Source organism: Otolemur garnettii, unplaced genomic scaffold, assembly GCF_000181295.1.
Source record: "Otolemur garnettii isolate 467f Iridium unplaced genomic scaffold, OtoGar3 scaffold00063, whole genome shotgun sequence".
In the NCBI taxonomy this organism is placed as follows: Eukaryota; Metazoa; Chordata; class Mammalia; order Primates; family Galagidae; genus Otolemur; species Otolemur garnettii.
The window spans coordinates 6,378,704-6,402,232 of record NW_003852458.1 but is presented as its reverse complement, the minus strand read 5'-3'; the positions used below and the strand labels follow the sequence as shown (position 1 = coordinate 6,402,232).

Genomic DNA, 23,529 nt, shown 5'->3' with positions numbered 1-23,529 from the left:
GGGCTGGGGATTCGAACCCGCCACCTTAGGTGTACGTGGCTAGCGCCTTAGCTGGTTGAGCTATAGGCACCGAGCCCATATGAACATTTTGTATGTGTTCTTTTTGTTTGTCTTTGCACAGGTGAGGACCCCCACTGTATACGCTATTGTGCACCAGCTTCTTCTCCCACAGACTACGGAATCATGGCAGTCTCCATCAGTCCCTAAGAGACCTGCCTCATTCTCTAAAAGCTGTTGAGTAGTCCATTAAGGATGAACCATAATTTATTTAACCTCTTCTTTATTGAGATATATGTAGGTTGTTTCTAATGTTCTGCTATGAAGTTGTTGCAAAGCATTAGTTTTTGAGGTTTTTGAGTGGTTTTCTGTTATTCCCAAAGGCCCACAGGCAATAGTAATTCTTTACCTAATGTTCCAGGAAATAAATGTGCTGTCTCCCCAGTGTGTAACATTTGCTTTTATATAACTTTGCAATGATCCATGAGGCTCTTTGGCATCTTTACTGTGAAGTGTGAGCTGTGATGGTTAAAAACTAAAGTCCTATTCCTTGAGTAACAACTGAGCTCTTTCCTTGCAGCAAAGAAAGGAACAGATACAAGGTTTTCTTTTTAATCTATAGAAAAAATTCCTATGAGTTTAAATAATTTTGAACATGGAATGAAGACCTTGTGTTTTTGATTAAATTGAAGAGGTAAACAGTTTCATAAAACTTGTTTACCATGAGACACTGAAATCCTTGCCTACTGTAGATTAGCACTAGTATCTGATATTTTAATATTGGATGGTTACAAACTTTACAACTGTGAAGGGGTTATGAACAACTCATAAGGGGAAGATGCTTCTAAAAATATTTGGCTCCCTTAAGTGAAAAATTATAGTCAGAATTAATTGTAGAAGTAATGTTACTGGGTAGACATTGAGCCTAATGCAATGTAAAGTTTGAGTATAGCCAATGTTGCTTTAGTATTCCCATTGTGCTTGTTTTCAGGAGTTATATTTTAAGACATCATAGTGTAATCTGTGATGATCTTTTAAAAAAATCTGATCAAATCTTTTAGCATTTAAGGTATTCTCTTTTTCCTTTATTTGGTTCCTGTCCCTGTGATATAAAACTAATAACGTCTATATTTGTTCTTCTTAAATAGGTATTTACTGGGCATCTGTTAATATTTCAGGAAAATTTCTAGGGACTAAAATAGCAGCAGTGATTGGGCAGAGGGGTCTGAGAGGTGGAGATCTGGAGGAAGATAGGCTCAGGCGGAGGAAGGGCTAGTGCCAAGGCCCTGAAGTGGGACTGAGCTTGCATGCCTGAGAGACGGGGGACCTGGACTTGATGATGAGGGGAGGGGAGAGCAGCAGGCAGGAGGTGGGGGGGCTGGGATTGGTGCTCCACGTGTTGGTGTATGTCAGGAAATGTTTATATAAGTAAGCTGCTCCAGGGGCGGGAAGCTGGGAGAGGGCAGAACACATCTGCTTGTGCTCCTTGCATCCTTAGCACCTGGTACTGCCTCTGTCACAGAGTGGGCTGTGAAGAGTTACTGAGTAAGTGAGTAATTACAGAGAGTTAAGAAATAATCTTGCCTGATTTTTGTCAAAATACTTAGATTTGGGAGGCTTTTATCTGTGTTTTCTAGGTTAGCTCTGGCGATTGGCATTACCAAATCTGTTACACTGTTAACACACTCTCTCAAATTACTGCTTTTGTCAAATTATTACAGTAAGTCAGTTCCACTTGATTGCTTTTCCATAAACTTCAAGTATGGAACCTTAAGAGCATAGCTTTTCCAATAACACTGATTCCTGAGCAGTTTAGTTAGCATTTTCGTCCTTTATTTCAGTGGACTAGCCATTTGCATAACGGTAAGATTTCAAAGATGCCTTCTTTGTACGTTAAATATTTTAATTCTTTTGGGCAGACTGCAGGCTGATGAGCAGATGAAATCTATGTATGTTATTCAGGTATTTTGATGCCCACCGGAGGAGTGTGTGCATGTCTATTGTTTAGGGAGTATTGGGAACTTATGGTATTTCCTCTCCCAACTTGTAATTTGTTTATCATTATAAATATATATTCCTTTAAAGTCATTGAAGGCCTGGGAAATGAGTTCTATGCCAAGTAATTGTTACAGATGTCCAATAAGGATCTGTTGCCTATCTCTTGACTATGACTTTTGGGCTCCTGTTTGATACCAGTTTAGTGATCTTTGAGAATGTGAGTTTTTAACTTTTTAATTTCCCGTTCTAATTGGTTGATAAATGAGCATAATAAGTTGTTTCCACTGGAGATGATTTTATCTTCCAACTTTTTCTCATACGTGCTGAATAAACTATGTAAAGGATGAACTCCTTAGCTCTCCAATTTTTAAGTGATGTGGCTTATGTTCTTTTGTCCTGATAGTGGCAGCAGAAGCACTTTAGGCGAATAGTAGAACCACGTAAAGTGGTTGTGATAAGTGTAGAGGCTTACAAGCTGGATGGAGTTAGAGTGCTTTTTCCAGTTCCTTTACATTTCCTTTTGTGAACTATGGAAATGTGTCTTGCTGTGTTTAAAGTGACAGCACCTATGGTCTTCCTAGTATACTACTGATGCTGTTTAAGCAAAGCTTGGGTTTGTTAGATCCTGTCTTATGGTTTTATCCTGGAAACGGAGGAAAAACTTATGGTAAGTGAATTTGCCAATGTGCTTTTGCAAAGTGATGAGAAAATCTTGGCTCTTACTCATTCTTCTGGCTTATAAGGCAAACACAGAGGAAGAATCAGAATCATTGTATATGCCTAGAGTTGAGAACATGTGTGGTATCTGTATTATAAAGTGGCAATATCCTTAGGGAACACAAGGAAGTGATATTACTTCCTGGAAGTGTCTGTGCTCGTCCCTAGAGAAAAGACCCTGAGGCCCCTGGCTGTACCTTCTTCTGTTTCCCAAAGCAGCCTTCACCAAGAGACCCTGCATCCAGAGCAGTTGAAATGGTGATGGCAGGGACATCTGGTGGAAAACAAATGTTGGCAGAAGTAGTGATTCTCATTTCTACTTTTAGAAATGCTAACGGGGCAGTGATTTGTAGACCTCAGATGGAAGGAATTGTGTGATTGTGTATGGCTGTTGAGTTGGGACTGGGGTAAGTCAGAGAGAGTTGGGAATCCATCACCAGGGCTTCAGACTGCAGCTGCTGGGGCATCCAAGTGCCACTGTAAACACCAAGACATGGTATGAGTGAGGGAATAGGGTACCAGCTCTTTCTGTGCAGCAGGCTTAGAGACCCACTGCAGTGCCATATTTCATGCCTTGGTGTTTAGTGCAGTATAAAAGTGAAGGAGATGAAGACATTGTAGAAGCCTCTTGAAAGAAACAGTTACAATTAAGAGTGTAAGTCTTTAACTGGAATTATATCCTATGTTTATTCTTTGAAGGTGCCTGGGTTACCAACAATTTACTCTAGATGTGAAATTAGTGTTTTGGGAGAACCTGGGTGTGAGTTTTATGGAAGAACTGTATAGAGCTTAAAATGAAAAGCTCTTGCGAATAATAGAAAATTAAGTATTCAAACAAAACCAAAAACATTACAGAATTTTGTTGAGAGCCAGAGGGAGCCTCAGAGTCTCTGGTAACTTCTTCAGTTCAGTTGACAGATAAACTGAAACCCAGATGTGTTACAATTTGCCAAAGAATCCAGTAGTTCCTGACTGGGATCGTAACAGTGATTTGCTAACTCTTAACGCAGGGGAGTTCTGAGCTTCCTTCTAGAATAGCAGCTCCTTAAGGGCAGGAACTGTAGACTTCACCACTGTGTCCTTGCATTAGAACTGTGCTCAGCCTAGAGTAGGCATTCAGATATTTGTTGAGTAAATGAATATTTAAAAGAATTTTAAGAACCTCAAATTGCCACATGAGGTATAAGATAGTACTTACAAGATTTGAGAGAATAAAGAATAGAGCATGTTGCTATTATAACCCAAACTCATAAGCCAGACTCTTAAGGTACACTGTTATACCACTAGCTTGTCACCTTTCAGAATCCAGTTTCAGTAGTTCATAATCATTCTTTTAGTTCAGTCTTCTGGTATTTGGTGTCATTAAGTCTTACATTTTGTATTTGAAAGCATACACTTTAAAATCTTAAATTTGCTGTTTAAATTATTGGCTGCTTTTGTAGAGGTGCTATATTAGTAGTTTTGCTATTTTAAAAACTTATGGCCATATAGGGATTTGATTGTTGAAAAGCATGTCTAGCCAACTGGAGGGTTTTGGAAATTGTCACTTTCAAATGCTACCGTGGGTCTTTTAATTGTTATAACTTTTCTGGAGGGCAATTTTGTATTACTCATCAAAAGCCTCAAAAATGTGCCTTGTCCCTTAGTCAGACATTTCCACCACCAGGAATTTAAGCTGAGGACAAACAATAAAGCTTGTGTACAGAGACCAATCTATAGCAATGGTTCTCGCCCACATGCTTCATGTGTCACCATGCTCCTCTCAGTACCTCTCTCTTTCCCATGGTGATTTTTGACCTGGTGGGAAGCCCATTTACTGAGGATATATCAGAGAAGGGCTCTCCGAAATTAGGAAAAAACTCAATTCCAGATTTTGGTGAGCACCACAAAAAGGTATATGCAAAAAGAAAAAGCCCTCCTATTTGCAAAAATGATGTTGTAACTTTGCTTGTAGTCATTATAAACTTGAAACAAATGTTCAATGATGGGGACAGTGATTAAGTGAATTGTGGTATATATGTGATGGAATACCTTTTCTTTATTACCTATTCTTTATGTGAGGTAGGGGAGTATGTATTAATGTAGAAAGATACTCAGAATTTGTAACTGAAAAAGCAAAACACTATGTGTAAATTGATCTGTTTTTGTTTATTTGTTTGGAGGGTTTGTGCGTATGTGTGATGTGCATAATTTTCTGCATATTATATAGGAAAATGCCAAGAAGATTATAGGCCAGAAGTTAGGTGAGATTATCTTTGTGTGTTGAAATTATAGCTATTATTCATTGCATTTACCTGAATTTCCAGCATACGAAGTATTCCATGTGGTAAGGGCCCCTGGATCACAGCCTACTTCCCATTTACTGGTAGTGTGAACTTGGGCAAGTTTTCTGTTCCCTTATCTGTAAAATGGAATAATAATATCCAATTCATAGTGCCTGCAGATGGTAAGTATTTGATAAATATTATCTTGACCTCTGATCTGATACGAGTAAGGCCAGTATTAAATTCCTTTTTATTATACAGGATTTATAAGCACAATACTTTGGTTTTATAAGTCATCAAACTATTGTGGATGGCATTCTAGGCCATTCTAGCGATATTTTGTTGCTTTTGGTCGTTGGGAAATATTTCATTGAGTTTTTATTCATGTTAAAACGAAATACCCCTTTCTGTTGCCAGTAACTTTTATTTTGAATTGAAAGGTTTTTCTCTTTTCTTTTTCTACTGTTGTCTTGAATAGTGCCATATAAATTTTTGAAGTCGGGGTCTGATCTTCCTTCCCTTTTATAGAGGTGTTAGAATGAAACGTGATTCATTCCTTCTGTAGCCTTGAGTGCCTTTTCTTTGCCAGGCAGTGGGTAGGCAGGCATCAGATACGAAGCAGTGTCCCTGCAGATATGCCCTTGCCTCTTGCATGACATATGGGAAGTGACCAGTGCAGTTTAGAGCTAGGAGGCCCACCCAATAGATGGTCACCACAATTAAATGTCAAGTAGTTCTCATTTCCTCTTCTGCAATTTTAAAAGGAATTTTGTTGTGATGTTACATTTCAGTGAACACAAACATTGCCTTGAGTTTATTCAACAAATTACCGTATATGTTGTTTCACTTTATTGGCATTCATGGATAATTTAGTGATGACTTAGATAACTGTGAGAATATTTTAGGCTAATAGACTTAAAATTGCTATTATGTATCTTCTGTGAAGGATAATCTTTCATTACCTTATACTTAAGGTCATACTTGACCTTACGCCTTTTTGAGATTATCTTTTATAAAATTACTGAGAATGGATTCCTCCTAATAAATCTATGAGGCATAAAATTTGTGGATAGCCCACTTGAGAAATTTTGACCCATGATCTTGGTGAGAGACAAGGGTAATAAAGCATATACATTGATGTACCATGCAATGACATTTTGGTCAACAAGGGATGGCATATATGACCGTGGTCCCTGAAGGTTACAGTAAAACCTCTGTAGTTGACTGTCTCCCTACATTGACCACCTCCTTAGGTTGACCTAATTTTCATAGATGGGACATGCACCATATGCATGTATCAGTATAGCAGGCCTGGTTCCTTACGCTGACCACCTCTGTGTGGTGGCCAGTCTGTGTGTTACAGTCCCTTGGATGGTCAATTTAGAGAGGTTCTACTGTAATACGGTGTTTTTACTGTACCTTTTCTATGTTTAGATATGTTTAGATCCACAAATACTTACCATTGTGTTAGCATTGCCTACAGGGTTCAGAACAGTAACATGTCCAAGTTTGTAGCCTAGGAGCAGTGGGCTATACCATCCAGCCTTGGGGTAGTAGGCTGTACCATCCAGCCTTGGGGTAGTCGGCTGTACCATCCAGCCTTGGGGTAGTCGGCTGTACCATCCAGCCTTGGCGGATAGCTAGCTATACTATCTCGGTTTGTGTAAGTGTACTCTTCACACAGTGATGAAATTGCCTAAGGTCATATTTTTTAGCATCATCATTAAGCAAGCATGACTATGGTTTAATGTTTCTAGTATGTAAAACTACAGTAATTTTGTAATTAGTTATACAATTTTTTTTGGAAACAGTTGTAAATAATTTTGATATAAAGTTGACCCTTAGTAGTCATGCAAGATGCATCCTGGAATCTTCTTGACAAACACTACCCTTGCATTTTATTTCCCTCATACAGCCAAGTAAAAGAAGACAATTTCTTGTTATGGTGTAGAATTCATAGGAAGTTTCATCATATCACAGGTTGGAACCAACAGTGTTTATTTTAGAGGTGAGGTCTTGTGGCCAAGGCTGGAGTGCAGTGACATGATCATAGCTCAGTGCAGCCTCTTGAACTACTGGGTTCAAGCAGTCCCCCCACCTCAACCTTAGAGTAGCTAGGACTACAGGTATGTACTGTCATGTCCAGCTATTTAGAAACATTTTTTGTAGAGACAGAGGTCTCACTATGTTGCCTGAGCTGGTTTTAAACTCCTGACTTCAAAGGATCTTCCCACCTCAGCTTCCTAAAGTGCTTACAGATGAGCCACTGCTGAACTCATGTTTTTCTGTCTGTATCATTACTTTCTTTTTTTTTTTTAAATTTCAGTTTAATGTGAGGGTACAAACAACTAGGTTATAATATTTGCATTTATTAGGTAGAGTCCCTCTTGGAATTGTGTCCCACACCCAAAAGGTGTGCTACCTTTACATTGTGCCCATTAAGTGGGAGCACACTAATCCCCTCCCCCATTCACGCTCCCCCCAACTTGAATTGAATTGAGTTTTTCTCTTATGTGGGCATGTTTTAGATTATCTATTGGCTTCATATTAGTATTGAGTGTATGGGATATTTGGTTTTCCATTCTTGTGATACTTTACTAAGGAGAATGTGTTTCATTTCTATCTAAGTTAATACAAAAGATATAAAGCCTTCATCTTTTTATGGCTGAATAATATTCCATGGTATACATATACCACAGCTTGTTTATCCGTTCCTAGGTTAATAGGCATTTAGGTTGTTTCCACATCTTGGTGATTGTAAATTGAGCTGCAGTAAACAATCTAGTGCACATGTCTTTATGATAAAATGATTTTTTTTCTTCTGGGCAAATGCCTAGTAATGTGCTATTGCTTTTTAAGGATTGCTTTACTCCTCCTGCCCCTACTGGAAGCAGTAGTTAGCTTTCCTTTTTTGGGTGGGGGATCATTTTTCCTAAGGAAACACTATGCCTTACTGAGACCTATCGAGTATCTAAAGGCAGGTAGAGAGCAACTGAACTGTGTTGACACATGGACGTTGGGGCTGGCTGGACTTAGAACATCGCCAGCTCACTCTTTCCTGAAGGCCAGCTTCTGTAAAATTACAAATGACTCTGTTTTGGAACTTTTCAGCACACTTACAAGTAGTCAAACCTATGAGTGCTGGATTCATCCATTCTGCAGGCTGTACTGCTGGGATCCCAAACTCCAGGGACAGCAGAGGTCACATACATTGCTGAGGTGTCTCTGCCCTTTATCTTTATGCTAGGATAGACACAGAAATATTTTACTTTCTTCTTTACCGCAAGATAGGAACAGTGACAATCTCAGTTGGGGGACCAATAAGGAAAGGTAAGAACTGTGAAAACTCCAGAATACACGTTCTTCTAAGGGGGTGAATCTCTTTCCTAGAGTTGATGGTTGCCCTGTGGGATGTGGAATGAGTATCTCTAGAGCTTCTGGATTTTCATTTTTAAATAATCTAAGTTGGAATATTGGCTAATAATTGAAGTGTTGTTTTGTTTAAGCATATGGTTTAAACCACGCACATCTGAAGGCATGGTCTGCAAGTCACCAGTTTTAAACTACAGCACACAGCATTTCCTTGCCCGTCTCTTCTCTTGCCTTTTCTTTTCATCGTTAAGGCCACACTGGATGTTCAGTTTTATTCCCCTTCTTTTCATGAAATGTTACATGAGATGTTTCCTCATGATACTAAAAATTTTTTAGTATGTGTTGATGGATGTCTGTGTAGCACTTCATTCTCTGACTAAACCATAATTTGAGCTTTTACACTGCTTTTAACTTTTCTAATTTGTAAGTAAAGCTGCAGTGAATGTAGTTAGGAATAAAGCTGTGTTTTTTCCCCCATCTTCTCCAATAAATTTCACAGCCCTTCCTTAAAGTTAGTTTGTTGAATCAAAACAGTTAAATATTTTTAAGACTTGATAAAGTTTGTATCATTTTGTTCCACATTTACTTGAGTAGTAGGAAATAAAATATTGATTGGCTGTTTTATTTATTTTGTGAATTATCTATTAATTATTTTTTTTATATTGGACTATTACCTTTTTAAAAAATAGAAGTAGCTTTTAAAAAATGATAAAATTAAAACTGCTTATTTTATAAAAATTAAGAATGTTCAGGGAATATAAGTAAAAATCCAAAAAAAAAAAAAAATTTCACTTTCACCACTCAGAGATAACCCCAGGTAACATTCTGTTGTACATCTTTCCAGACTAATTTCTGTACATACGATACGTATGTTTATGTCTGCATCTCCACCATGTTGAAACCTGGTCAGAGTGTAATGCACATACATTCTTATAACAGGCTTTAGAATTTGACCTTACATGAACCATCTTCCCTGTGCATAATCATGCACTATATTTATTACTCAATTCATTCATTTGATTTACTCAACAGATATTTACTGCATATGTTTTGTGTACCAAGTAGCGTCTCTAGCTGCTAGGAGTGTAGTCTTGTAAAAGAAGGGTGAGGTGGTTGTTTTCATGAAGCTTACCTTGTGGTTGGGGAGGATGGACGGTTAATAGGAATTTTGTGTGCATAGGTAACTCCAGATACTAAGAGTGTGCTGAAGGAAACAGAATAGGCCACTGAGATGAAAAGTGAGTGGTGTGGGGTGGTGGTGTGGAATTTGGGGGGAGGGGGCAACAGGGGATTGTCCCCTCCCTAGGGTGATGAGGAAAGGCCCTTCTAAGAAAGTGCGGATGAGGAGGATCCACCAACAGAAGAGTCAGGGGAAATGGCCCCCCACAGTAGGAATGAGCCCCTGAGGGGAGCTGAGCTTGATGCGTGTGAGGAATAGAGGGAGGCCATGGGGGCTGGAGGCCAGTGACCAAGGAGAGATGTATGTGTGAAAAGTGTGGAAGGGAATGCTGGGCCCCACAGACTCGTGGGAGAGAAGGAGAGTTGTTTAAGATGAGAATCCTTCAGACAATTTTAAACTAGGGAGTGGCATGATCTGATAGTTTTGAAAGCTTATTTTGGCTGCTTTGTGCACAATGGATTGGTGGGGAAATATGAGGACCAATTCTGAGATTCTTACTGCAGCTCAGGCAAGAGAGGTTGGAACGTTTAATTTGGGGGCAGCAATGAGGACAATGGGTAATGTTTAGTTCAGACTGCATTAGAAGGAGGCATACCTGATAGTACGTGGTGAATGGCAGGGATGAGTCAAGGGTGACTGCCAGCTTTTTGGTTTGAATAAATTTACCGTTTTTTTTTGAGGGTAAAGACTAAAGGACAAATTGCAGAATTAGTTTAGAACATATTAAGTTCAAGATACCCATGAGACTTGCAGGTGACAAATTGAATCTGGGGAGAAGTTGTATCTACATCTGGGGGAAAGCTGGAGTCAGTAGGATAAATTTTCAAATCATTGCATATAGATTTCATTTAAATTAATGTGATCATTTAAGTAATTAGTAAGATACAGAAAGAGGGAAGTGGCTACAATGCATGTGTACATGTCATCTTCTTTAATCCCAAATTGATGGACGTTTAGATTATTTCTTTCATTTAAATTGTAAGTTGCAAATCTTATTATTTGCTGAGGAAAATTGCCTAGAGGTGTATGCCTGTGAATTGCATAGAGCCTGGCACATAATGAGCTCTCAGCAAATGTTTGCATCCTTGGTTCATCATCATTATAGTTGTTATAGTCAAAGGCTTTTGATTAGAAAGATATCATAGCCTAACAACTCACAGTTCAGACTTTGGAGGTAAAATCTGAAGCTTGGGTTCAAATTCTGGCTTTGCTCCTTACAAGCCATGAGACTTTGGACAAGTCACTGAATCTCCTTGTTCCTCACATATCACGTGTTAAAAATACCAAAGTTTCCGAGGGTTGTGAGATTGCAGGTAGAGTGCACGAGCCTCCCTGGAGTGTGCAGTGTTGTCACCTTTTACAACTACAGGTTAGGTCAGGCGTCCTTAAACTATGGCCCATGGGCCACATGTGGCACATCTAGGAGATTTATCTGGCCTGCCAGGTGTTTTTGCCTCTGCTTCCTGTCCTTCTTAGCAGCTGACTTGTCCCAGGGTCCGCATTCTGGCCCTCCAATGGTCTGAGGGACAATGAACTGGCCCCCTGTTTAAAAAGTTTGAGGACCCCTGGGTTAGGTTCTAGTTTCTCGATGATACAGTAATTCTATAATCACTGGTTTCCCATCATACTTTGTTTATTGTCCCTTTATATTTCATAGTATGTGAGTGGCATATTTTTATTTCTATTGAAGTTATCTGTCTACTTTAGCATCTTTTAAGCCATTTATAGATACTAAGTATATGAACGCTATCATATTTGTTGTAAACTTTTCTCAGGGAAAAAAATCTTCATCATGCTCAGTTTGATAAGAAAGATAGTGCGAACCATTGTTATATGATACGGAGGAACAGAGGCCTGTGCAGAGAGCTGGATCTGAAGTGGTGTGCTGAGATTTGAAGGTTGAGTTGATGTTTGTGAAGGGTCTAGGAAGAGTAGAGCGGGAAAGGTATTTTGGGTATATGTCCCTCTGTTCAGTAACACATGGATGACAGAGCTAGGCACTTTTGGTGGGACTCAAGCAAGGATCAGTGTGAGGAGATGGGCACAGATGGAACTTGGAGGTAAGCTGGCATGTAACAGCTGAGGGCCGTTTGCCATGTTCAAGTTGGGAATTTTCTGTAGTCAGGAAGACCCATGGAGGATTTCGGGCATGTGTGAGTCTGACGTTTGTGCTGCAGAGGGATTGGAAATCTGAGACCAGGAAGGAGAATTGCTGTCGTCGTTTCCCTAGTGATGTCGAGGCAGGGCACAGGCTGTGATGATGACTCAGAGTATTTCTGTGTTCCTCCACCATGTTCTTTTTATAAAGCTTCTGATACTGACAGAGTGGAAAGGATTTATTGATACCTTATTCTTACATTGCTAATGTTCACACTGCCCATGGGCGTTCTTAGAAAGTAGAAGAGTGGCTTGCACCTGTGATGAGATGGGAAGAAAATAATCCCGTAATCTCAGAGTAGTAAGACTTACATTAAAGCAATAATTGGTAGTGACTTGGGCAGTATTAAAACTAACAATAATGGTTTATGTTTCCTGTTAGTAGTACTTAATGTTAAATTTTCTACTTTTTTTATTGTATTCCAGGTTAATATGAGGGTATAAATAACCAAGTCACAATATTTGAATTTATTAGGTAAAGTCCCTCTGTGTTTTCTACTTTTTAATCTTTTAGAGTAGAAATGAATTTTAATACCACTGGAGAATGGGATTCAACATCATCTGATAAAATGAAGAGACAAAAGAGTTGTCCTTATTACTATTTTGAGAGCCACATTACATTATTGGCCCAGTTTGTTAATGTTTTTTTCTGTGTTTTCCCCGCATGTTACTGCTAAATCATATCTCCTCCAATCCATATTTGTTCATTTTTTGTGTGTTATTAATCATCATCATCACATCATTTGGGGCCCTAACATCATCCATGTCAAATTTATTTTGTTGCGTTAATTTATATGATTTGTTAGAAGCTTCATTGTTACATCCCGTATGTTCACTGTTTTGCCCCCTTTGATGTACTCAGGTGAGAGAACTGTGGTTTCTATGTCTCACGCAGTCATCCGTGAAAATGCCAGGAGACACAACTTTCACCTCTGTCCCTGTCCCTTTGGCCAGGTCGCCCTCGTCCATCAATTCGCTCTCTGAGTAAGGATGATCAAGTGAGAGCAGCCCTTTCACTCTCCATTTGTACAGCCTGAATTTCTTTGTCTTGCCAATAAACATTTTTCACACATTCAAAAATACACTGTTCAAACCGCAATGCGTTTTGTATTTCTTGCCCCTGCTTTCCTATTCAGTAGCTTGTCAACTCAGAGGATGAGGTTGGGCTGAGGTGCGTGGGTCTGTGCCCTCTTCTAGGGTTAAAATTATTTCTAAAATCTTATCCAGGATCAATATCAAGCCCACAGGTCTCTAGTCTATAGAATCAGCTCTCTGGACAAGGATGCCCCTTTCTGAAATGGTTTTGCCGAGTATCAGTTATTTCAGTTCTGTGGTGTTTTTTATTCTCTTCATCCCACTCTTATTTAGATGACTGAGGCGAAACTAAGGTGAAGTCTGCGTGCATCTGCCCGCTCAGAAGATAGCGTAGACCATGGCCTGAAGTTACAGGGCTTATATTACATTTTTCTTTTTCTTGAAAGGATTTATAATCTAAGGTTATGCTTAAGAGTTTGATAATCTGGAATTAAATAATGTCATAAATTTAAAACATTTGAACTCTTTTGGAGTGGAGAGCTTTCAGATTCTGACCCTAAAGAATGATAAGAAAACATTCAGCACACATTTTTGGTCAGTATCTTTGCATTTGAAATCTAAATTTTTTTTTTTTTTTTTTAAGACAGAGTGTCAAGCTGTCACCCTGGGTAGAGTGCCGTGGTGTCAGTGCTCACAGCAACCTCAAACCCTTGGGCTTAAGTAATCCTCTTGCCTCAGCCTCCCAAATACCTGGGACTACAGGTGCCCTCCTCAAGGCCTGGTTATAGCTGTCATTGTTGTTTGGCGGGCTCAGGCTGGATTTGAACCCGCCAGCTTTGTTGTATGTGGCTGGCATCGTAGCCGCTTGAGCTATAGGCGCCAAGCCTGAAATCTAAATCTTAAGACAGTTTATATTTTAAGATTATTTCAGCAGAAAGACAAGAATATTTTAATGCCAATGTATTTAGAGTCAGGTTAACTGGTGTCCTAAGAACTGTTTTTGGCCTGCAAATGTGTTTTGTTTGGCTCACATGGTGTTTTTTAAAAAATTGAAATTAGTTGCCAGCATTTAAAAATAAGGAGGTTTCACATTAAAAAAAAAAAAAAAAAAGCAGCAGCTTGGATTTCTGTCTCTTTTTGAGAAACTGGAAGGCCTATGGCTACACCGCCTGCTGTAACCCAAGGTATAATGTAGATGTAAGGACTGGTAAGAGGCTGCCTGCTGTTGGATGGCATGTGACGGGCTCCGCTCGCTTCCTCTGGCTGACTCTTGGAGTAGGTTTTAGTTTGCACCTGCTGAGTTAAGAGCTTAACCAATTAAAAACACACTTAGAAGTTGGAAGGAGAACAGTAAGAGGGCAGTTATTTTCCATTTGTTCCCTGAACGTACATGTCTGATCTTGGTCATGTTGTGATCATTGGAAGTGCTTAGTAGAGCAGGTGGTATTTTCCCCAGTAACAATGTTTAACTGGACAGGACGGGGCAGAGCAAGTGTTCATAATCACATTCTCCATCTGCCAGTTTCTCAAGGTGACAGGCAAGGTTTCCTATAAATAAAACAACTTCAAGTTTCTTATGATATTTTAAATAAAGAAAGCAGGCCCTAGGGCATAGCTGTATAATTTGAGTGCTAAGAAGCTTCCCTTAATAAACAGTATGTAAACAATATACGATATCTGGAAAATATTTATGAATTCTATATTACATGGTGGAGTTCACTAAAACTAGTATTTTAACTATATAGAAACTTTACATAATTCACATTTCCCCCCACTCTCCTGTAGGATTCAGAAAGGCCTTTAGGAGGGATATTATTACAAGTATTTTGGGAGGGGGAAGACAACTCCAGCTCTAACAATTTGAGCCAATATATTTTTTTGTTGGTAAATTTTTCTGTAGCACACAGATGCATTCAAAGGCATATGAATGAATCTGTGTGCTGTAGAAAAACCACGTGGAGTTTTTTCAGGAGTCTTTGAAGTATCCATGTGGATCATAGCACCGAAATATTTATCATTTCTGAAGGGACCTCACTTGAGTGGATTTTTGTAAATAAGTAAGAAATGGTCCAGTAAATGGACAGTCTGCCACTAAGAAGAGGCCAATATGGGAAGCACAGATTTGGAAGCTGTCAGCTTAGGAGTGATAGTTACAGTCACAAGAGTAGATAATATTGTTTAGCCCGGGAACGTAGGGTGAAAAGAGCAATGGGCTAGGAGTCCCACCAAGGAAGTTGAGAAGAAATAGTGTCTTAATGTTATCTTGAGTCAAGGAGGGAAGGAATGGGTTATTTCATAATAATTTCTAAGTGGTAACCATACACTAAAATTAATTTTATATGTAATAAAGTTTTAAATATTAGAAGTCTTAAATGCACTTGGAGGCAACCTAGGTGACAGTTTGTATAGTCTTGGTATGAGAGAGATGTTTATGGTCAGAAACCACAAAGAGCAAATTGAGAAATCTAATTTAATGAAAGTCAAACAAAAGCCCTCCCAGAAAGTAAGAAAGCAACTGGGAAATAACATTTGCAAAATATGTATCAGAGTTAATATGCATATTATGATTTTTTTCTTATCGTTTAGTAAGAAAAGATTAATGCCCAATTAGAAAAAGAGGCAAAAAATAGAATACACAGTTTATAAATAAAGCACGCAAATTACCAACAAATATGAAAATGTGTTTTGATTACATAATCAGGGAAATGCCATTTATGGCCCAATAGTTGGATAAGATTTAAAAAAAAAGGTAATCCTTGGTATTGGTGAGAGGTAGTAGGAGATGTTCCTGATTCTTTTCCTGGGCTAGTTTTTATCATTTTCTTGCATGTTAAAGATCTCCTGGAGGAATGTTCTTCAGCCTGTTTAATGATAAGAGTGTTTCACCCTAGTAATAAAAGGAAGAAACTCAAGTTCATTTGTCTGGTAGACATTTGTACAGTTTACTTGAGGCGAGGTGAATAATCAGGTTGTATTCTTCACTGTGACAGACTGAGTCCTTAAGGATGGGAAGAACTGGAGGTATGTGACATTGTAAGGGGCATCCCATACAGGCAGTGGTTTGGGGAGGTCCTGAGACCAGTGGGCAAGTGGAGTGTTTGGGGAACTGCTATGTGGAGTAGGGACGTGGTGGGATCATGAGGGGCTTTGCCCACCACGTGGAACTGAAGTGTATACTGAAGCAGCAGGAAGCTTTTGGAGGATTTTAAGCGTGGAAGTGATGCATTCAGACTTGTTCTGACATGCTGAAATTGATAATGGACAGACTCTTGAATTAACACGGAAGTCAGGTTGTCACTGCAATGAGAATTACCAAAATTGACATGGAGGAACTAGAAGAAAAAAATTTGGAAGTCAGTCTATTTAAAAAAAAAAAATTGACAAGAATTTTGTATTTGAATAATATACCAAAACGTTCTTATTGGTAGTGAATATCCCGCAGTATCCACAGTGATAGGCTATCAGAAGTTAAATTTCAAGGTCATTTTCCTACTTGTAGAACACAGACTGTCGTATGATGGGGTGGAATCCCTAAGCAGTGAGCTACCCTCTGATTTGGTTCAAAGACTTTGTCCATTCACAGCGCCCACTGGGGTTTCACTAATGTTTTTTATGGTGTCTCCAGTTAAAAGAGTAACCTGAGATTGTTGTTATTGTTGTTGTTGTTGTTGTTGTTAGGTAGGACCAACCAATTTAATAGGTATTTATGGCCTGTCACTTTAGTAGCAATTTGAAAAAATGCTGCCTGTCAGCCTAAAGAGAAAAATAGTCATCCCTTGGTATCTGGAGGTTTCAGGGGATTGGTTTCAGGACCCTTATAGATACCGAAACCTTCCAGTGTCCAAGATCCTTATGTATGTGTAATATTAAAGGACATGGTATTTGTTATAATCCGAACTCATCCTTTTGTGTGCTTCAGATCATCTCTAGATTACTTTTAATATCTAAGACAATGTAAATACTGTGAAAATGCTTGTTATACTTTACTGTTTTTTATACTATTATTTTTTGTAAAATTTTCAATCCATGGTTGAATCTGTGATTGTGGAACCTTCATATATGGAGAACAGACTGTAACATTTTTATTTCATTCTTAACAAGCCTTAATTATTGACGAGATGTGTGAACTTGTTTGGTATGGCATAGCTTATCAAGCATTGGAAACAGATTGGACACTACCAGCGTCATTTCCATTCCTGCACCAATTTTTTTGGGTGGTGGTTGTGTTTTATCCTAGCAGTCACCACCCCCTCCCCCCTTCACCAAACATACAAAGTCATTGAAAGGAATTTATCGTGACCAAATGTTGAAAAACTACCTTACACTAGACTCAGGGTCTTAAAGAGTTGGACAGATGTTGCTTTGTTTCCTTCAAATATTAAACCATCCTGTGATAGCTGTGTTGGTTTGGTGTCTTGGGTTGCCTCAGTGCATAGTTTGGGAACCACAGCTGTGGTTTATGTCCCCGGTGTTGTCACTATTGGCTACATGAAATCATTTGTGCCTTGTTACTCATTCAGACTGCTGCCCATCAGCCAGCTTAGCGATTTAGGTGTCAGCTCTGTGCCAGGTACTTCAGGGACACTGAGGTTACAGTGAACTCAGGCATATTTGCTCTCAAGCATCTCACAGCCTGTTGGGAGAACTGGAAGAGTGGAAGGTGAAGCAGTAGAGCAGGGGCCCCCAAACTCTTTCTGTAAAGGACTAGGCAGTGAGTAGGTTAGGCTTTATCTCAGCCAGTAACCTCCAGCACTGTCACAGGAACGGTACGTAAACGAATGGGTATGGCTGTATCCTAGGAAGACTTTATGTCAGAATCAGGAGGTAGGTTGAATTGGGCCCCTGGACCATCAGTTGTGCAACCCCTGTGACAGAGATGTAATTAAAATTTTCTGGAAGCAGAAGGAGCATCTAACCTTCTAGGGACTCTCAGACGTGATGACAAGTATACTTTCTACCTGGAGGTACACAGCTGACTGGAGGAGGGTCCAGAAAGGGGTGCAGGGAAAATGATCCAGAAGAGCAAATATGTGCCAGTGTGAAGCGTCATGCAGGGTCCAGCAGCCTGTGGAATGGTATACACTTTCATGTGACCCAGAATGACATCAGGGGCTGAGCTCAGGGCCTCTTTGCTAGGCTCAGACTCCAGTTTCATGGATCATATATTCTTTCTCTCTCTCTCTTTTTTTTTTGTTGTGTACTTCATTTTAATGAATCATGTCCTCCAATAGTCTCCAGAGAATGTGTGCATGGAAGGCATATCTTTTGAAATCTTGCATGTCTTTATAAAATATATTTTATCCACTCAATACAATATCCACTCAATCCTACAAAGGAGTGATACTTTTCACTTACATTTTGGAAGGTGCTGCTTTTGCTTTCAGTGCTAAGAATTCTTATGTGACCCCCACCACCCCAAGACTATTTATTGATCACACAGCCAGCGTCTCATGTATGCCCCAACCCGCTCTGGAGGCCGTGCTATCTTCATCTCTGTGTTACAGAGTCCCAACTTCAGTGGGCTGAAGGTTCTCCTTAATCCTGAGCCCTCACATGTGACCTCCCCCCTCCCTGGATGCTTGTAAGATGTTCTTTTATAGTTCTTTTGATGTTCTCAGTGATGTATTTTGGTTATTGTGCTAGGTTGTGTGGGCTCTTGGAGGACCAGATTTTTGCAGTTGAATATGTATCAGTAATTTTATGTATGTCTTTAATATTGCAGTTGTCTCTTGATTAATTTCCTTAAAGCACCACTTCTTCAAGCTCTTGTCTTTCTATACAACTATTCATATCTCCTTACACTGTCTAGTATCAACCAGGTAGAATGTCTTATTTTGGTCAACTATGTGTTTTTCCTAGATATTTCTCTCATTTTATTTGAACCACCAACGCTTAACTTTGATAACACAATAGACTCTACCTAACTGCAAAGTTTATGTTCCTGCAAAGGTGTCTTCAAAGAGAGGAACTTAGGGTCTTGTGAGAGAGAAATGGGATTAGGAAAATAGTTGCTGGCCAAATTTTTGAAACAATACTCTGTTTCCTGAAAAGAAACAATAAAGAAGGGGACAATAAGAAGAATACAGATCAGACATGGGGGTTCTGTTTACTTCCTGTTTGTTTTCCCTTTGAGATAAACTACCATCTCCATTGTGTCCATCTGGTGACCAGTTTGGTGACCAGCTTGTCCATTTATGTTGCCTGTAGAGGGGTTCAGATGCTTTTCTCCCTTGAGTGTTCCATCTCAATGTTTAATTTCTTTTGCGAATTAATGATAAGGGAGTTCTCTCACTGCCAGCTAGAAGATGCTTTGGGCAGACCTGCTTGCTTTCACCTGAACTGTGCAGGTGTTTCCCCAAGACTTGCTCAGGACTTGGGACTCAGAGCGTCAGTGCCAACTGGTTCTCTGTCACGTTTCTCACTCCCCTCTACCCACCTGTCCCCACCACCCCTGCCAGAAAAATAAACAAATAAATAAAAGGAAGAATAGAAATAAAATAAAATGTGTTGGGACCACAGTTTCTGGACTCTAGCTTTACTTTTCTCAACTCCTTTTTCTGATTAACCCTCAGCAGAAAGGCCCCAAACCCTCTATGCACACTGACTGGAACCAGAATTCTCAACGTTAAGGGGAAAGCAAGTCCAAGTACACATGTGAACAGTCCATTTTTCATGCCGGGACTTGGAGCTTTGCGTGTGGAGCCCCAGCTGCGGGTTCTCTCTATACATCCTGATGGCCTGAGACTGAGGTCACATACCTGTAAAGAAGCAAAACAGGCTTGGCGCCTGCAGTACAGTGCTTACGGTGCCAGCCACATACACGCCATATACACCGAGCCTGGCAGGTTCAAACCTGGCCCAGGTCAGCTAAACAATGACAACTGCAACAAAAAGCCAGGCGTTGTGGTGCGCACCTGTAGTCCCAGCTACTTGGGAGGCTGAGACAAGAAAGTTGCTTAAGCCCAGGAGTTTGAGGTTGCTGTGAGCTGTGACAGCACAACACTGTATGGAGAGCAACATAGTGAGACTGTGTCTCAAAAAAAAAAAAAAAACACAAACAGCTTTTTCCCCCTTCCATTGAACAGTTTTATAAATTGATTCTGCATGGTCACCTTTCTTAAACAGGGAGTTTATTGACATTTTCTTATCCTTTAAAATAATTGTATAGAAAGCAAACTGATACTGCCCTTGGATAGGAGGCGCTCTGAAAGTACATTTTGTTTAGCTTCTAGAAGTTCAGGAGATATGCATTACTTGCTTATATTTATAAACTTGAATTTTCATTTCTTAGAAAATTACTCCTTTGTCTTGATAAAAATCAGAAAACATGGCACCCTGAGGCTGGCAGCTACCACCTTTAGGCTCAGCAGGTGGCTGCCCTTCACACCCACCTGTGTGTGCATTTGTTCCCTGTTTTGGCCCTCAGGGTGTTTACACTTACACCCTGTTGTGGTAAACCACAGCTATCTGAATTTCGAAAGCTAGCTCCCAAAATTCTGTAAAAATTGGCTCTCCTCTGAGGAATAAGGCATTGGTGAGGAAAAAAAGTAAATTCTAACAATGTTTCTATCAGAAGTGAGCAGAGAAAAGTTTCACAAGCACCCTTTTTCCCCCCCGAAAGCACATGGATAGGCCCTGTTCATGTATTATTCTGGCCTAAAAGTCCATTTGGGAGTTTTCCTTGGGAGGGAAGTTGGATGTGTTATAAGCATAATATTATATTCCTCAAATGACTTGCTCAGAATTTTCTATGTAAATGTTATGACAATAGGAAGCCTTTATCATCCGGTTTGTTTTAAATTAAGAACTTTGCTGAACAGCTGTAGGTTGTTCTGTTCCTGAGCCCCCATCCCGCTGCTCACTGACCTCCTCGGGGGAGCCCTTGATCCGTGGCTGCTTCTGGCTCTGACTTTGTGCTCGCTCCCTGCCACCCGCACGTTCCTTCCCTGCCAGCAGGAATGGAATATTACAGCTTCACTCAGGGAAGCCTCTGATGTGGATCCTAAATGGAGCTGCCTCTGCTACAATGGCTGCTGCTGAAGCTGGGAGGGATTAAGTGATTTACTCTCAGTCATACTGCTAATTAGTAATGGAGCCAAGATTAGAGTCTAAATCTGGCAGCACCTGGTCCAGCGCGCCTTTTCGATTGCCTCCCTCCACTCCCCCGCCCTAGCCACTTCTCCCTGGCATGGCACTGGGGCCCACATCTCTCTTCTAGAGTAAATGTTGACTTGCCAGAAGGAATTGTTTCATTTCAAGATAATGTTTAGCCAGTTGGTGAATGTGGTTTGTGATTACTTCAGTCAGGGTTTGAGTTTGGGGGGCTCACGTTCGGTCTCCTTTATTCAGTTACTCCTGTACAGCTGTGTAATCTGTAACTTTAGCCACTGGTGTTTTAGACATTCCCTGAATACATTTTCATTCTAATGAATAAACTTGATGACACTGGAGTTGACTAGGAAGTTATTCATTCATCCAGAAAATAACTGAACACTTTGGAAATGTGTGCTCATGCCCTGATCTTTTAATTATTTAAGCTATTTAGGGATTCATTTCCTGGGTTTTTGACAGTGCTTAGCAAGAGCCAGGAAGTGATCCTGCCATCTGTTTTCACTAAGAAGAATATTTTTTGAAATCTCTCACTGGGTCATTGGGTTCCGGTTCTTTGAATATTGGATCTCCTTTCCTTTATCAAGTCTCTGTTTCTTTTCTTTTTTACTTTTATTTCTGAAACATTTTTCAATGTTTTATCTTTTTATTTAATTTTTAATATCAGCCAGTATATTTACCTTCTAAGAGATGTTTCTATTTCTGATTATTCTTTTTTCATTGCATCCTCTTCTTGTTTTTGTGGTTGTGCCAGGTTTGCTGTGAGGATACTATTTAGAAGTTCTGAGCTTTTCTGTTTTTTTCATTTGTTTCTTTTCTTCATTTTTGTTTTATGTTTTCTTGTTTCTTACATTATCCCTATTTCTCCTAGGAGTAATTCTTATTTCCCTTTTGGTTATTCTGTTTATCCTGAATTTTTCTTTAAGATTTTAGGCCTTGGTATGTGTTTTGTGGTCCTGGGTTGTCTGGGTCTGACAAGGAGCTTTCAGTGTATTGGATGGACTTGTCAATTTGCCAGCTTTACTCTAGGAAGAAGGGACAGAGAGAGTGGACGGGAATTTCATGACTCTGGCAGATCCCTGAATGTCTGATGTGGAAAGCTTTGCTTCTTGGCACCTGTGTGTGTGTTAGCAACTCTGGCTCTCCTCAGACAGTCTTTGTTGTCTATGGGGATAATGCCTGTGTTTGCAGGGGGATTGGGAGCCTGTCACAGTCGACTTTTGTAAACAGATCTTTGACTCTCTAGCTTCAGCCCCATGTCTTACTGCCCCCTTCCGTATGTACCCAGAGAGGACTGAAAATGGCCCGTGGTTATTCAGCCGCCACATCTAGTTGGCAGTCGTCCTCCGTCACTTCTCCTCTTCTCCCTACATCTCTACAAATGCACCAGTAGCTCTTACCACATGCGTGACATTATTCCAGGCACTTTACTCACATTTGTTCACTTGATCCTCACAACAAATTTATGAGGAAAACGTATTCAGGGAATGTCTAAAATGCCAATTGCTAATTTTTTTTTTTTTTTTTTTGCTTGCAGTTTTTGGCCAGGGCTTGGTTTGAACCCACCACCTCTGGTATATGGAGCCAGCACCCTAATCCCTATGACTCCCACTTTACAGATGAGGAAACTGAGACACAGAGAGGTCAGGGTCAACCTTAGAGCTCCTCTGGAGGCACACAGTGAGTGGCATAGCTGGGATTCAAACCCAGTCTGTGCTTGTAACTGTCATGCTGTCCTGTGATGTGTGGGTAAGACCCTCTTGTCTCTAGAGCAGGTCAAGTCTGGCCCTCTGTCCCCACTCCTGCTCTTCCAGCCCTCACATGGTAGTCTCTTGGGACTGGTTTCCCTGCCTCTGCTGCCCTCCCTTAGAGGCTGCCTGCCACAGAGCAGCTGGAAGTCGCTCTGGGCCTGTGGTCCCTAACCCTAGGGCCTGTTAGGGACTGGGCGGCACTGCAGGAAGAGGTGAGCAGCAGCCCAGTCTGGAGCAAAGTTTCCTCTGTATTGACAAAGCCCCTCCCCGTCACTGCTGTCACTGCTTGAGTGCCGCTCCTGTCCGATCAGTAGTGGCATTAGATTCACACAGGAGCACGAGCTGTACTGTGAACTGCACGTGTGAAGGATCTGTGTTGGGTGCTCCTTCTGAGAATCTGATGCCTGGTGCTCCGAGGTGGAGCTGAGTTTGTGATGCTACTGCTGGGAGCAGCTGCAAATACACATTATCATCAGCAGGGACCATAATAAATCAGTTGCCTGTAGACTCACGTCAAAACTGTCACCACCACCCCTCCTGCCCCCCAGTCCATGGAAAAGTTTGGGGACCACTGCTCTAAAGTGTAGATGCGATCTCGGATCTCTCCTGATTACTATATTCTGGTGGCTTCCTATCTCCACAGTTAAACTCCACACCCTTACAGAGGCCATCAGGCCTCTGTGATGGCCCGGTACCGTTCCTGTCCAGTCAACTGCTGCACGTCCTTGTCTTAGAGTCTTGCCATCTCCCATCTCATCACAGTGATGTCCTCCTCCTCAAGAAGGTCTCAGCTTGCTGTTGGACCTTCTTTCCCTCACGCGCTCTCAAGCACATTGCCTCATTGTAGCTTTTAAAGCATATTACCATGAACTGAAATTCCTGATTTATTCATGAATTTGTACAGGGAGGGACTTTGTCTTCTTAGTGCTATGCCTGCAGAGCCTGGACG

General features: G+C 40.4%; 1 protein-coding gene across 1 annotated transcript in view; it reads left to right on the top strand.

The window, feature by feature from the left end:
* LIFR (LIF receptor alpha) overlaps positions 1-23,529 on the top strand; it is a 74,629-nt gene that overhangs the window by 766 nt on the left and 50,334 nt on the right. The window lies entirely within an intron of this gene.